Source organism: Ascaphus truei, unplaced genomic scaffold, assembly GCF_040206685.1.
Source record: "Ascaphus truei isolate aAscTru1 unplaced genomic scaffold, aAscTru1.hap1 HAP1_SCAFFOLD_773, whole genome shotgun sequence".
In the NCBI taxonomy this organism is placed as follows: domain Eukaryota; kingdom Metazoa; phylum Chordata; class Amphibia; order Anura; family Ascaphidae; genus Ascaphus; species Ascaphus truei.
The window spans coordinates 91,273-106,065 of NW_027457108.1; the positions used below are offsets into that span (position 1 = coordinate 91,273).

General features: G+C 42.3%; 1 long non-coding RNA gene across 1 annotated transcript; it reads left to right on the forward strand.

Moving 5' to 3' along the window:
- Positions 1-11,639: 11,639 nt before the first annotated feature.
- On the forward strand, positions 11,640-14,336 carry LOC142486197 (uncharacterized). The gene is made up of 3 exons (XR_012798856.1): positions 11,640-11,751; positions 13,113-13,232; positions 14,247-14,336. It is a non-coding gene; the product is annotated as an uncharacterized LOC142486197 (long non-coding RNA).
- Positions 14,337-14,793: the final 457 nt, after the last annotated feature.

Below are 14,793 nucleotides of genomic sequence, written 5' to 3' on the forward strand. Positions count from 1 at the left end.
GAGAGAGAGAGGAGAGAGAAGGAGAGAGAGAGAGAGAGAGAGAGAGAGAGAAGGGCGAGAGAGAGAGGAGAGAGAAGGGAGAGAGCGATGAGAGAGAGGAGAGAGAAGGGCGAGAGAGAGAGAGGAGAGAGAAGGGCGACAGAGAGAGAGAGGAGAGAGAAGGGCGAGAGGAGAGAGAAGGGAGAGGGAGAGAGGAGAGAGAAGGGAGAGGGAGAGAGGAGAGAGAAGGGAGAGGTTGAGAATGGAAAGAGAGAGAAGGGAAAGGGAGAGAGAGAAGGGAGGTCAGGTGTTCAGGATATCCAAGCTTCAACACAGAGTGCTTTAATCAGTCCCTGCTTCAGCACAGGTGGCTCAATCAGGGTCTCTGTCTTCAAACAAGCCTCTGTTTGAGCCACTTGTGCTGAAGCTGGAAAATCCTGAAATTCAGACATGTTTCGTGGCTTAAGGACTTGAGTTGAGCAGTCCATGTGTTCAAATTCTATTATACTTTTTATTTACATTGCATCTAGAGTACTCTTTAGAAGCGGTTTGTCTCACTTCAGAGTGGCTAGGATAGGCCGCAAAAGCCATTGAGATTTACAGGGAAAAAAAGAGGCATAACAAACTAAGGCTGCCATCTCTTTATATCACAAGGTTACTCAGCAAACTTAACAGAAAAAACACAGAGAATACACAGAACTATGCAAAGAGCCACCCACAAACAGGGCTGGTTGATGATAAACCAATGAATACCATATTTCAAACCAAAGAAAAATTAACATGTACAGTATTTAAAGTACGTGAATGTGACCGCAATCACCGTTATGAATAGGTATATAGGATCAAACGACAGGTGCTCAAGGGGTATAGATATAATGTTTATCAGAGTTGATCAAAAAAGATTTGATCAGAAGAGTTCCCCTTATATACAGCACTCTATTGTCATTCGTAATGGTAAAGGTAGACAACAATTGGTCTTGCAGTATATTACTGCAGATCTGTCAGGTTGGCCAGAATCACTGCGGATATCAGAAAATAATAAAATTTTATTAATTCTACATAGATAATTAAAAACACATATACATGATTAAAAATCCCTTTTTGTGGCTGATATGTAAATAGGATGAGGATTATTTGGATCTATTGCCAATATATCATCATATCATGACTCTCAGAGTAATAACAGCAGGTCTGTAATTGATTTGTACAGCACCGACATTGTTTATTGCACTAAATCACGACGGCACGCCGAGATCTACCCCAGCTGCCGCCAGTAACAACCGCGCGCCGCCGCGTTTCCCCCACGCACCCCCCCTCCACTTCGCGCGCAATTTACCTCCCTTCCCGACACCGTACCCGGCTCCTGCTCTGCCTCTCTGCTTCCCCGCACCCCCGCTTACCTTCATTTGATCTCCAGGGGTGTCGGGGAAGCCTGGGGAAGACGGGAAGACGGGGAAGACGGGCGCGCATGTTACTGTGACGTCACAGTGCGCCGCCACGCGCCGCGGCTACCCGCTTCCCAGCCGCATGGAGCCGGCGGCTTTTGCTTCAATAAGCAATGTCGCTACTGTATGTGGCTAGCTAGCAAACAAATTGGTCTTGCAGTATATTACTGCAGATCTGTCAGGTTGGCCAGAATCACTGCGGATATCAGAAAATAATAAAATTTTATTAATTCTACATAGATAATTAAAAACACATATACATGATTAAAATCCCTTTTTGTGGCTGATATGTAAATAGGATGAGGATTATTTGGATCTATTGCCATATATCATCATATCATGACTCTCAGAGTAATAACAGCAGGTCTGTAATTGATTTGTATGTGGCTAGCTAGCAAACAAATTGGTCTTGCAGTATATTACTGCAGATCTGTCAGGTTGGCCAGAATCACTGCGGATATCAGAAAATAATAAAATTTTATTAATTCTACATAGATAATTAAAAACACACTATACATGATTAAAAATCCCTTTTTGTGGTTGATATGTAAATAGGATGAGGATTATTTGGATCTATTGCCATATATCATCATATCATGACTCTCAGAGTAATAACAGCAGGTCTGTAATTGATTTGTATGTGGCTAGCTAGCAAACAAATTGGTCTTGCAGTATATTACTGCAGATCTGTCAGGTTGGCCAGAATCACTGCGGATATCAGAAAATAATAAAATGTTATTAATTCTACATAGATAATTAAAAACACATATACATGATTAAAAATCCCTTTTTGTGGCTGATATGTAAATAGGATGAGGATTATTTGGATCTATTGCCATATATCATCATATCATGACTCTCAGAGTAATAACAGCAGGTCTGTAATTGATTTGTATGTGGCTAGCTAGCAAACAAATTGGTCTTGCAGTATATTACTGCAGATCTGTCAGGTTGGCCAGAATCACTGCGGATATCAGAAAATAATAAAATTTTATTAATTCTACATAGATAATTAAAAACACATATACATTATTAAAAATCCCTTTTTGTGGCTGATATGTAAATAGGATGAGGATTATTTGAATCTATTGCCATATATCATCATATCATGACTCTCAGAGTAATAACAGCAGGTCTGTAATTGATTTGCATGTGGCTAGCTAGCAAACAAATTGGTCTTGCAGTATATTACTGCAGATCTGTCAGGTTGGCCAGAATCACTGCGGATATCAGAAAATAATAACATTTTATTAATTCTACATAGATAATTAAAAACACATATACATTATTAAAAATCCCTTTTTGTGGCTGATATGTAAATAGGATGAGGATTATTTGGATCTCTTGCCATATATCATCATATCATGACTCTCAGAGTAATAACAGCAGGTCTGTAATTGATTTGTATGTGGCTAGCTAGCAAACAAATGTTGGCAAAAATCACAGTTTGAGATCATATCATAACTCACAGAGTAATAACAGCAGGTCTGTAAATGTTTTGTATGTTATTAACTCGCAGATAGATACTTGCAAAATTCACCATTCAAACCACAATCACTGTCTAACATATATACTGGTATTGCTGCTCTGAATAGATAATTTACAGGGCAACTCTTCTGATCAAATCTTTTTTGATCAACTGATAAACATTTACAGTATTTACAATCTTTATCAGAACTCTTATAGAGACAATAAAAAGTGGATATATATACACACACACACACACACACACACACACACACACACACACACACACACACACACACACACACACATTACAGTATGTGGGTGTGTATGTGTGTATATTATCTCTAGGGGTAGTTGCTCTGGGCTATTTCATACACAAGAGCCCCACAAACAGGGGTGGTTGAGCCTTTCAGGTACAGACACATCTCAAATAAACACTGATACCTTATGAATATTTCTCTATTAAACAGAAAGTAATCAGCAGCTTTGTGCTTTTTCAGTAACAGACCCTCTTTAATCACAGAAGATTCCCAGAGATAAAAAAATAAAGCAACTTACTGTATTTGAGACACACACCACTCGGTTAAACACTTTGAATTAAAGCCCAGGCCCATCTGACATCACATGATCAGTGACCAATTAGAGAATTTGTAGCAGACAAAAAAACTACAGTGCCATGAAGCTTTGCTGCAAACTCATCCTGGAGTTCAAGAGTTTACAATGATTGATGTCTTACAACTGGGAGTGAGACAAATTGTAACAAAAACTAAATGTATCTATTCTGCTTATTGTAATGTCAGTGTGTGTGTCTGAGGTCCAGGGATATGTCATTTAATTGTGTGTGTGTGTGTGTGTGTGTGTATGTGTGTGTGTCATCTTAAATCAATCTATTCTTAACAAATAAAAATATTTTACATGTACTAATTCTCTAATTTCTTTTAATTCACTATGAATTGACTGAATTATTTTAGTATTTTTCTCTCCGCTCTTAATTATTGCTTAATTATATATTTTTTCATGTTTGTGGTTCTGAATCCACACATTAGGAAGTATAGACAGTTGCTTTCTTTCTTTCTTGCTTTCTTGCTCTCTTGCACTCTTGCACTCTTGCACTCTTGCACTCTTGCACTCTTGCACTCTTGTGGAGAGGGAGTGGCTCAGTGAGTAAAAGACACTGAGTGGCACTGAGAGTTTGAAGCCTGGGGCCTGGTTCAATTCCTGGTGTCAGATCCTTGTGACCTTGGGCAAGTCACTTTATCTCCCTGTGCCTCAGGCACCAAAAACATAGATTGTAAGCTCCATGGGGCAGGGACCTATATTATATTATTATAAATTATATTATTATATTATTGAGCATTTCCCATTTTAAATGCAAAATTACTAACTAATATGTTTTTCTCCTTGTGCTATGAAATGCCTTATTTGAATCCAAAACTCATTGTATGAGGATAGACGCCATTGATTTTTCTTTCATTATTGCACATATGAATGTACAGCTGCAGCAGCAGCGGCCTTTATTCGAACACTTCACGCTGTGTATACTTCAGAATACCCATGTAGTGGCACGTGATCTCTTCCAACCTTCCCGCCTTATCACCCACTATCACTGCTTACTGAATAGCAGTAGGCATTAAGTGCTTGATAAGTGGCTTATGAACGCTTACTGCATAGGCGTGTGTGTGTGTCTGTGTCTATCTGAGGTACTGAGATACAGTAGGTCATTTAATTGTGTGTGTGTGCATGTACAAACTAAAAAAAAGTAACAGTGTTATTATAGCAATTACCAGTGTTACAAATATAGAAGTGCAAATAGCTAAAATGTAAGGAATCTACCGTTTTTTTTAAAAAAGGGGGGGACTATTCCATTGTGCATTTCACTTAATGTGACTTATTACCTTGCAATTAGATTTCTAGATATCTCTTGTATTTTCTAGGGTTACTCTTTGGGAGTATGTGTGAGAGCAAGAGACGGGTTGAGTGAAAGAAATAGAGTGGGAGTCAGGGTGAAAAAATGGAGAGAAGGGAAAGTGAGAGAGAAGGGAATGTGAGATAGAAGGGAAAATGAGAGAGAAGGGAGAGGGAGAGAGAAGGGAGAGGGAGAGAGAGCAGAGGTAAAGAGTGGTGTTTAAAGCGGGGGCAGTTTTAGTCGGGGAAGTAAGGCAAGGGTCATATCGAGAGAGATAAAGGGGGAGTGAGTGATAAAGGGAGAGAGAAAGGGGGAGAGAATGAGCTCTTAAAACAGGACTGCTTTAATGTTTTTAAAGCCTAAGAAATCAGATCAACATACACTGAAAATGAAGGATTTTTTAAAACCGATCGAATTGGCAGAACCAGACTGAAACAGCTTCGTACAAAGCCTTTTTAGATACAGATTGGACATGCGAGAAGGGCTTGCAGCATAGCAAACCATGCCAATTCGCATCTACTGTAGAGTGCTCTTTCGAAGTGATTTGTCTCACTTCAGAGTTTCTAGACTAGGCCGCAAAATCCTTTACGGTGTACAGGAAAAAAGAGACATAAAATACCAAGTCTATTTCAAACAATGAATGCAACTTAAAGACTCAACATATCTGGCTGATGAATGCAAGGGTTAAACCTGGGAATACTATATTTTCAGTGTGACATGACCCTATTAAGATGCATTTCTCAAGGTTTACAAGTTACTGTATGGTTATTTTGCTGTTTAAAGTTTTTCTACCTTTTTTTGTTTAATTTCTTGAAATTACCTATGTACTGGTAGGAAGATAAATGTTTGAACAGGGGTTCTCAACTCCAGTACTCAAGCCTGTCCAACAGGTCAGGTTTTCAGGATATCCCACCTTAAGCACATGTGGTTCCATCAGGGGCTCAGTTTTCAACCAAGCCTCTGATTGAGCCAAGATATATGACACATATTACTAATGCAGGAATAAGTCATCAGAAATAGGCCCCTTGTTCAAAACAATATAACCATTTTCTCCTGGGATGTTGGAAGCATTAATATGCCTGATGACGCCATATGCTGGGCACAATGACCGAGATAGCAGCTGAGAGAAAGAGCAGAGAATGTAATAGTGTTTAAAATTGTTTCCCAATAGCTCAGATATAGCGATCAGTGAAAGAACAGTGTCCCATCAGCCGTGGCTGGACTGGATGTCTTGCTCACAAGTGCTATGTAATGTGGAAAAATGTTGCACACCAAAAATCAAAATAAATCTGAGATACTAATACCAGTGGGAGTCCGAGTGAAAAAATGGAGAGAAGGGAGAGTGAGAGAGAAGGGAGCGAGAAGGGAGTGGGAGAGGGAGAAGAGGTAGAGAGAGGTGATTAAAGATTGATTAGTTTGAGTCAGGGGAAGTGAGGCAAGGGTCATATAGAAGGAGATAAAGGGGGAGTGAGTGATAAAGGGAGAGAGAAAAGTTGAGAGATAAAGGGGGAGAGAATGAGCACTAAAAACAGGACTGCTATAACGTCTTGAAAGCCTAAGAAATCAGATCAACATACATAGACCTGAAAATGGAGGATTTTTTAAACCGATCGAATTGGCAGAACCAGACTGAAACAGCTTCTTATCAGCCGTCTACCACTGAGATGTATATTCTTTCAGTGGTAGAGAATGTATCATACCCTCCATTAGCAGTGTCTGATTACAATGGCTGCAGTGAAAGAAGTTAGGGTTAGGGTATCCTGAAAACCTGGCCTGTTTGCGGCTCTCGAGGACTGGAACTGTGCAGGCCTGGCTTACAGCATAGCAAAGTAGGCCAATTCACATAAAGAGAGCTATTTAGAAGTGGTTTGCCTCACTTCAGAGTTACTAGAATAGGCCACAAAATCCTTTGCGGTGTACAGGAAAAAAGAGGCATAACATACCAAGGCTGCCATCTTTTAATATTACAAGGTTACTAGATGCTCTGCAGAATTTTATAAATGCAGTAATTAATTGAAGCCAACTAAAGTGTCACTAATTTTAAATATCTTGGCATTTGGTTTCACTCCCATTTAAAATTTGAGTTGCATATTGATAATCTGACATCCAAAATCATTGCCAAACTGGGTGTACTTTATAGGAACAAATCCTCCCTAGGCCAAGGTGCATGATGGGTTAACTTTTGTATCTTACAGACATGCTTAAATGTAGTTAGTACTGCATTGCTGTGAACAGGACACATAGTGGAAAGTTACCTTAATTAAGAGAAACTCTCCAGAGTTGTATGGGAGTCTCCTGGGCCCTCCCCTAGGTCATGCTTATAGTGCCAGCAACGCGACTGGCGAAGTGACGGGTGACGTCACCTGCGAAAGTTATAATTTAACTTTCGGGGATGTCGCTGGCGACATGGGCATTGATTGGTTCAGAGGCTGTCACATGTGGCGACAGCCTCTGAAAAATCTGATTTCCCCAGCTCCAAATTTTGAGTCGCCAGCGTTACTCCCGTCGCGTCGCACTTACTATAAGCGCTGCCTAACTGGGATGTATACTGAATGCCTGGATGTGTTCTCTGACACATTTGTACAGCAGAGAAATGTGCCAGACTCTCAACTGTGGCAAAGCTGATAGTATACTCAGGACTGCGTGCAGTAAAAATTGATCACATAATAGCAACTATTGGGAGTCCCCTGGTTGTTGATGACATCATGAGCGCTATCCTGAGTGTCATAGAATGCTGAAATATATCCAAAGCTATGTATCCAATAAATTGAGCAGAAAGAGATAGGGGAAACTGTCCAAGCATTGCTGGAGTCAGAGGTAATATGGACCGCAGCCAGTTTGTTCAACTATCTGGGCTGTGGAAATACCAGATGGGTAGTGTAGGGTGGCTGTGCACTGTAGAACCCTAAACACAGTAGTGCCACTGTTGGTCGCTGTCATCGCTGACGTAGTTACTTTGGTGGAACATATGCTGTGAAGTATGTATATACAATTATACCAAGGTACAAAAATAGGAGAATGAGAAAAGGAACATAGAGTAGTACGTCTTTGGCTAAGAGAAGAAGAAACCACTTGATTGTCTCTCTCTCTCTCTCTCTCTTTTTATATATATATAAAAATATAAAAAAGTGTAAAATGGGGGGGTTTGCGAGGTGTGAAATAGGCCTTGCAACACTACCATTTGAGTAAAAGTTGTGCCCTAAAAAAAATGTCATGGTAGGTGTGCTATGGGGTAGGGAGGGGGGCCTGATCCTTGCATTTGTCCTGGGCCCCAAGATTTCTGCTGGCGGCCCTACTGACAAGGGATTCCTCAAATTGGGCCCAGCAGAAGCTACTTCCCAAGCAAGCAATTGCCTTTTTATATTATTTGTTCTGCTTTTTACTATTATCAGTATATATATGTAACATCGCCAAAAGAAGGGTCGTGCGGTCACTGCTGTATTTCATCTCCTGTCTGCACCGCTGATAAGAGGCATAGAGGAATTTGTGAGGGCGGACCCTCGCTCTCGCAGAGGGGAGGGGTTTGATGTCTGTCTGTCTGTGTGTGTGTGTGTGTGAGAGGGAGAGAGAGAGTGTGTGTGTAAGAGGGAGAGTGTGTGTGTGTGTGTGTGTGTGTGTGTGTGTGTGTGTGTGTGTGTGTGTGTGTGTGTGTGTGTGTGTGTGTGTGTGTCACCCACCCTGTTTCCCTCTGTCTCACTTTCTGTCGCCCTCTGTCTCACTTTCTGTCACCCTCTGTCTCACTTTCTGTCACCCTCTGTTTCCCCCTGTCACCCTCTGTCTCACCCTGTCACCCTCTGTCTCACCCTGTCACCCTGTGTCACACCATGTCACCCATTTTCTCCCTGTCAACCTCTGTATCTCTCGGTATCACCCTGTCATTCTCTGTCTCACCCTGTCACCCTCTGCCTCACCCTGTCACCCTCTGCCTCACCCTATCTCACACACTCTCTGTGTCTCACACACTCTCTGTGTCTCACACACTCTCTGTGTCTCACACACTCTCTGTGTCACACACACACGCACACTCTCTCTGTGTCACACACACACTCTTAACAAGGACTAATTGTAGTATAATGTAATACAATAAATAAACATGTCAAAAACGAATGTTGTTCTTACTAGGAATTTATTCAATTTTTTTTAAAGCGGGCCTGGGGCGGGGCTAGGTGATGAGTAGATTTTTTTGTTCAGCGAGTAGATTTTTGGGTGATTTGTCAACCACAATATATATATATATATATGTAAGGGGGCCACTCCCGGCTTCCCTGATGTTCCTTTGCCCCTTGCCTTACCCCTGTGGCAGTGGGGGAAGGGGATGGCGACTTTTCCCAGTTGGCGCTGCTATCTGTGCCGGCGCCGTCGGGGGCCCTGATGCTCGAGCATGCGCAGATAGCCACAGCGGCCATGTTGTGTTTGGTGCGAGGTTCGCGCAATACGCAGAGGTTGGCAAGGGTAGTGGTGGCCATTACAAGTGTACAGGAGATCTGGTAGGTTGCGCAGGTGCAGTTATGTGTAGCGGTGGCCACTACAGCTTTGCACAGGTGCAGTAGAGACCGCGCACACAGTCCCCATAGGAAAGAGGTTCTGAGTGGACTACATCCCCCAGCAGCCTCTGGTGAATGCCCTATGTTCCCTGTCACCTGCAACCAACCAGCCACTGAGACTTGCAGATTCTCTGCAGCAGGGAATTTGATACATTGTTTTGTGCAGTCAGGAAGCAGACTGGGAAGCACGTGAGTGAGTGAGACTTAGGGGACAAAGAGGGAAAGAAGGTGGGCAGAGAGCTGCGAGATTCTGCCCTAGGCCAGAAATCCCCAGGCTAGAGTTGAGGCCCTGACTTCCCACTAGTGAGGGTGGGTGGTCACAGGGACAGGCCCTAGTACAGGAACCTGTCACTTTAGAGAGAGAGAGAAGTGAAGGAAGCAGAGACTGTCGCAGCACCATTACAGAGGTTTAGGATCAGACCTCTTCAAGCACAGCAGCAACCAACCGGGTGGGATCGCCCTGGAAGGTAACCCTGACGTATCTTCACCGTCGGATCCTTTGCGAAGTCTGTTTGCAGGTCCTAGCGCTGGAGCGCTCGGCAGGTAACATCCATAAGTGCACCAACTATAAATCAGTACATAGTGGCTGTGCAGTCACACACACACATACCTTATTTTGGGGGTGGGGTTGTGGTGTGGGGAGTTGGACATGGTGTGGGTACACGGTGAGGGGTTGCATCCTGCGAGACACGTGAGTTACTGTGTCTCCTAGAAGAGAGACACTTAATGTATGACATGCATAGTTATGTTACTGTTAGAAAAGTCACTGTTCTTTTATATGCTGTGTGCGTGATATTATATTATTGTCCTGTGAGGAACAACTCCCGCTCTGCTTGGAGCCATCACAGGTGGAGGCGCTGCACCATATAGTATTGTTCAGGAGGATACACCCCAGGCTCTCATTGGCGGAGGCTCAGGCCTCCTGTGAGCCTCACAGGTAAAGCACCACACTGGTAATACATATAGCTCCCCTCACATGCACCCTATCTGCGATTGGGTGGGGGAATATGGGTTACATATATATATTATATATATATAGTACCGACACACTTTATTCGAGTGTGGCCGGTACCGCAAGCCGGGAGATTTCCCGGCTTGCTAGTGGCCGCCCCTCGGCGTGCCGCGCGTCATAGACGCGCGGTCACGCGTCTTCGGGAGCGTGCGCCCCCTGCACGCGCGTCCAGGGGCTCCCCGAGGGAGCCCTGGTGTCCCGCGATCGCGGGACAGCGGCAGGGGGTTCCGGGGGACCCGGCGGACCCGGCAGCGGTAGGGAGAGCGCCCCGATCGGAGGGCGCTCTTCCGCTGCTTCGGCGCGCGCCCGTCACTCTCGGGCGCGCGCCAGGCTACTGCTGCGGCCAAGAACGGGCAAATGCTCGAATAAACTTGGCCGCAGCAGTATATATATATATATATATATATATATATATATACTTATTATTAGGCTATAACTGCAGCACTGATTATTGTGCTACCTAGTTCTTGTTGGTTCTTAATAGATTGCTATGAGGGATATTGTTATATGCACTTATGATATAATACACCTCATTTAGCAATCAGGACGCCACACTCCATATATTTTAGCACCCTCCCCATCAGTTACATATGTTGCTGGTACCATGGTTTTTTACCTCACTACTTCTTATTGGGACTCACACTGGTACTGTCATTTAGCGCATGAATATTTATTTTGTTCTAACAAAATTAACACAGTATAGGAAAATATGCATTTGTCAGAGGGAAAGGCCAATAATCTGGAGTCAGGTCACCCTAATGTATATTAAAAATAAACACAGGCCTGTCTGATACTCCCTGATATTATAAAGTAAAGAGGCCACTCTATAATAAATATTTACACAGGCCTTTTTAAGTCTGTCCCTAATAATCTGTAATCAGGAGGTCATTATAAGTGTTAAAACAGTAGTGGTACTGTGATATTAAAGTGACAATCCCATACAAGTTTAATTCAGCCTAAATCCACACAATAATGTTAATAAATGCATTATAAATATCACATGACCATATGTATACTGACTTAGTTCATGGCTGTGTTATTACATCATTACATGTGTAATTAAATCCGTGACATTCTCAGGCTCCCCCCTTCTGTGACAATCATACAGCCGGGCCGTTACATTGCAACACACTAATCCCGCCCCTAGTGACATCACCTGATCAGTAACCAGTCAGAGAAGCTAGCAGGCAAAGAACTACATTTCCCACAATGCACCTCGTGGAGTGTGGCTAGCAGCTACACCTTCTCTCACTAGTTTGTCTCCTGCGAGTTTCCGTACACAGCGTCTTGTTAGAGTGGGGCGTGGACATGTGTAAACTTCAATGGTGGGAAAATGAGACAGTTTTAGCTGCTAGCTGAGCAGTGGTACAGCGCTCTGTAGAAGGCGCTCTCAGTCGGGTGAGTGATTTTTCAATGTGTGTGTTTATTTCATTTCTCATTTTACTTTCACTTTAAGTACTGCATGCTTATTTTTTTCTTTGGGCATTTAGAGATTTAAGTGCTCCGTGAGCCGAGTCCTCCATTGAAGGAGGAGCTATGAGGCCAACCTATCACAGCTACTGTACCATCTTCAGTTGCTTTCAGTATACTGATTAATCCACGGCACAGAATATGCAACTTCAAATACATCTATCAACTGTCTATATGTTAAGCCCCCGGACAAGCATTTGCTTGTTAGTTATACACTAGTTTCATACAAGCACTTCACACAGGGGGCTTCAACTTAGGTAGTACTTGACCGGCCGGTCTGAGTGTTCTCATTTCCATATATTTCTTGCCTCTACACTTTATTTACATACTTTGTACTTATTACTGCAGTGTAGCATTTTTCCCCACACCTTAAGGTTCAGTTTATAACAGCTTTGTAGGTCACCACTGCTCCTCATTTTAACCATTTATGTGTATGTGATTAATAAACCTTTATTGATACAATTTGTGTATGTTAGAGTGCTATTCAGGGGATTCTTTTTTTCTGTGTTAGTTTTCATATGTGTGTGTGTGTGTGTGTGTGTGTGTGTGTGTGTGTGTGTGTGTGTGTGTGTGTGTGTATATATATATGTATATATTTATGTATATATATTTGTGTGTGTGTGACCTTGGGCAAGTCACTTCATATCCTCTGTGCCTCAGGCACCAATGTCATAGATTATAGCTCTATGGGGCAGGGACTTGTGTCTGCAAAATGTCTCTGTATAGCGCTACGTAAAACTAGCAGCGCTTTAAAAGAACATGCTGTTATTATTATTATATATAAATGTGTATGTATTTATTTATATAGCACTATTAATGTATATAGCGTTTCACAGTAGTAATACATGTGAAAATCCTATAAATAACAAATACAAATATCAGGTCATGGGAATAAGTGATTTGGACATAAAAGTAACATTTCGGAAGTGTGGACAACTAATACATCTTGTAGATTGCCTTTACAGTGTGATGTCATTGATTCAGTAGATTGTGTGCAGACCAGGACTGCAGTACAGTGTCACTCACATGGATGACTTGCGTGGTAGAAGCTCAAGAACAAGGATGTCAAACTCCAGTCCTCGAGGGCAGCAAACAGGCCAGGTTTTCAGGATATCCCTACTGAAAACCTGGCCTGTTTGGGACCCTCGAGGACTGGAGTTTGACATGCATGCTCTAGACGGAGCACAGCTGTGGGTGGGAGGTGGATTTGCTTTGCATCAAATGGTTTGGAGCAAGGTTTATTGTATGTATTATCATAATAACAATGCAATGCTTAACTTTTATTTCAGGAGGGATGACTGCAGAACAGAAGTGAATATTGAAGCCATGTGTTCCTTTTCTTGCAAAAGAGAAAATTTGAAGGACAGTTGAAGAGAAGGAAAATTACTACACAGAGACAGATAAGCAATGTGTATATTTCTCATTTACCATTTAGTATTTGTCGTTTTATTGACTCCACACAATCCGGCTGCTACGGGTTTCACATTGAATATTTTCATCTCTACTCTACCCCTTCCTGTGATCTGAACCATGCAAGTTTTCGTTGATTCAATACATCATGAGTAGAGGGTGGCTACAGTATGAAGTAAAGACCCAAGGACCACATCTACTACCATTCATAACAAGAACATGTGCAGTAGCGCACAGCTGCAGTTCTATGTGATTGTTATGAAAGGTTGAGGTGGTTCAATTCTATGAATCTGGAGTGGGATGGATCCTGTTTGCATCATATGGTTTCATCTAGGCCAGTAGATTATATAACTCTCAGTACAGGTTACACATGGCATCAGTATTAGTGATTTAAAGAGGAGGAAAGCTTCAATGTGGAGAACAAAGCCAAGTAATGTTGAAGTTACTCCTTTTACCATTTACTTGGTCAGTCTGTACTGTCTACTCTCCACACAGCTGCTAAGGATCTTCCATTTTAAATACTTTCACCTCCTATTCTGCACTGCTTTGCTGCCCATTATTCAGAGATGCGTTCCAGTCATGTTTAGCACTCTGAATCTCTCTGCAGTCATTGGTTCAGCACATCATGGGTAGAGCATGGCTACAGATACAGCAAGCTATTATTATTTTACCGGCTGATCACCCATAATATTGCATTAAAACATAGAATATCACTTAATTTCATTCAGTGATGCTGATAATGCAGAATCTCACAACATTTCCCATCATAATGCCATAATGCACAAGTGGGAGAAATAATCCTTGCTATATCTGTACATTGTGTGACATATTACCTCAATGACCAATGAGAGCAAGTACATCTTCTGTATAGAGCGGCTGTGTTATGATGCAGTTATTGATCATCATTGACATAATCACAAGAATCTTATGCAAAGGGAAATTGTCCGCAGCGAAGTGAGATTTCAGCCCCCAAACGTCTGTAATATTAATGCAATGTCTTACTTTTGTTGCAGTGAACACTGAAGAGACGGATCTACTACAACACTGTACAGGATGAGCATACGCTACAAGCAGCAAAATGATCTTGCAGTTGACAGTATGTTGTTCTGGTAATGTGCACAATTATTATTTATGGGCTACACACCACAGTGCTGGACATATTCTGTTAACTTCAACTCTACTCCTAACATGGAGATGTCTTCCTGGTGTTACTGATTCAGTACATCATATGCACAGTGTGGTTATGATATGATGGATTGATTTAATGAACCCACCAACCAATGATGACATCTGCATCATCTTCTGTAAAGTGCAGCTACAGCATGATATTATCAGCATTTGGTGCGGTATAATCAGAGGTATCTATGTGCTTTTGTGCCTGTTTTAAGTCCTCCAGCTTAACGCCCCTACACCTCCCACTACACAGGCATACTTACTTATGCATACACTGACATCTGGCATACCTACACACACCCCAGGGCCACTTCCTTCCCCTGATGTCAGGGAGAGGATGGGCATGCAGAGTGCAGTAAGTCTCCACGTTACTCTGGCCAACAGTCT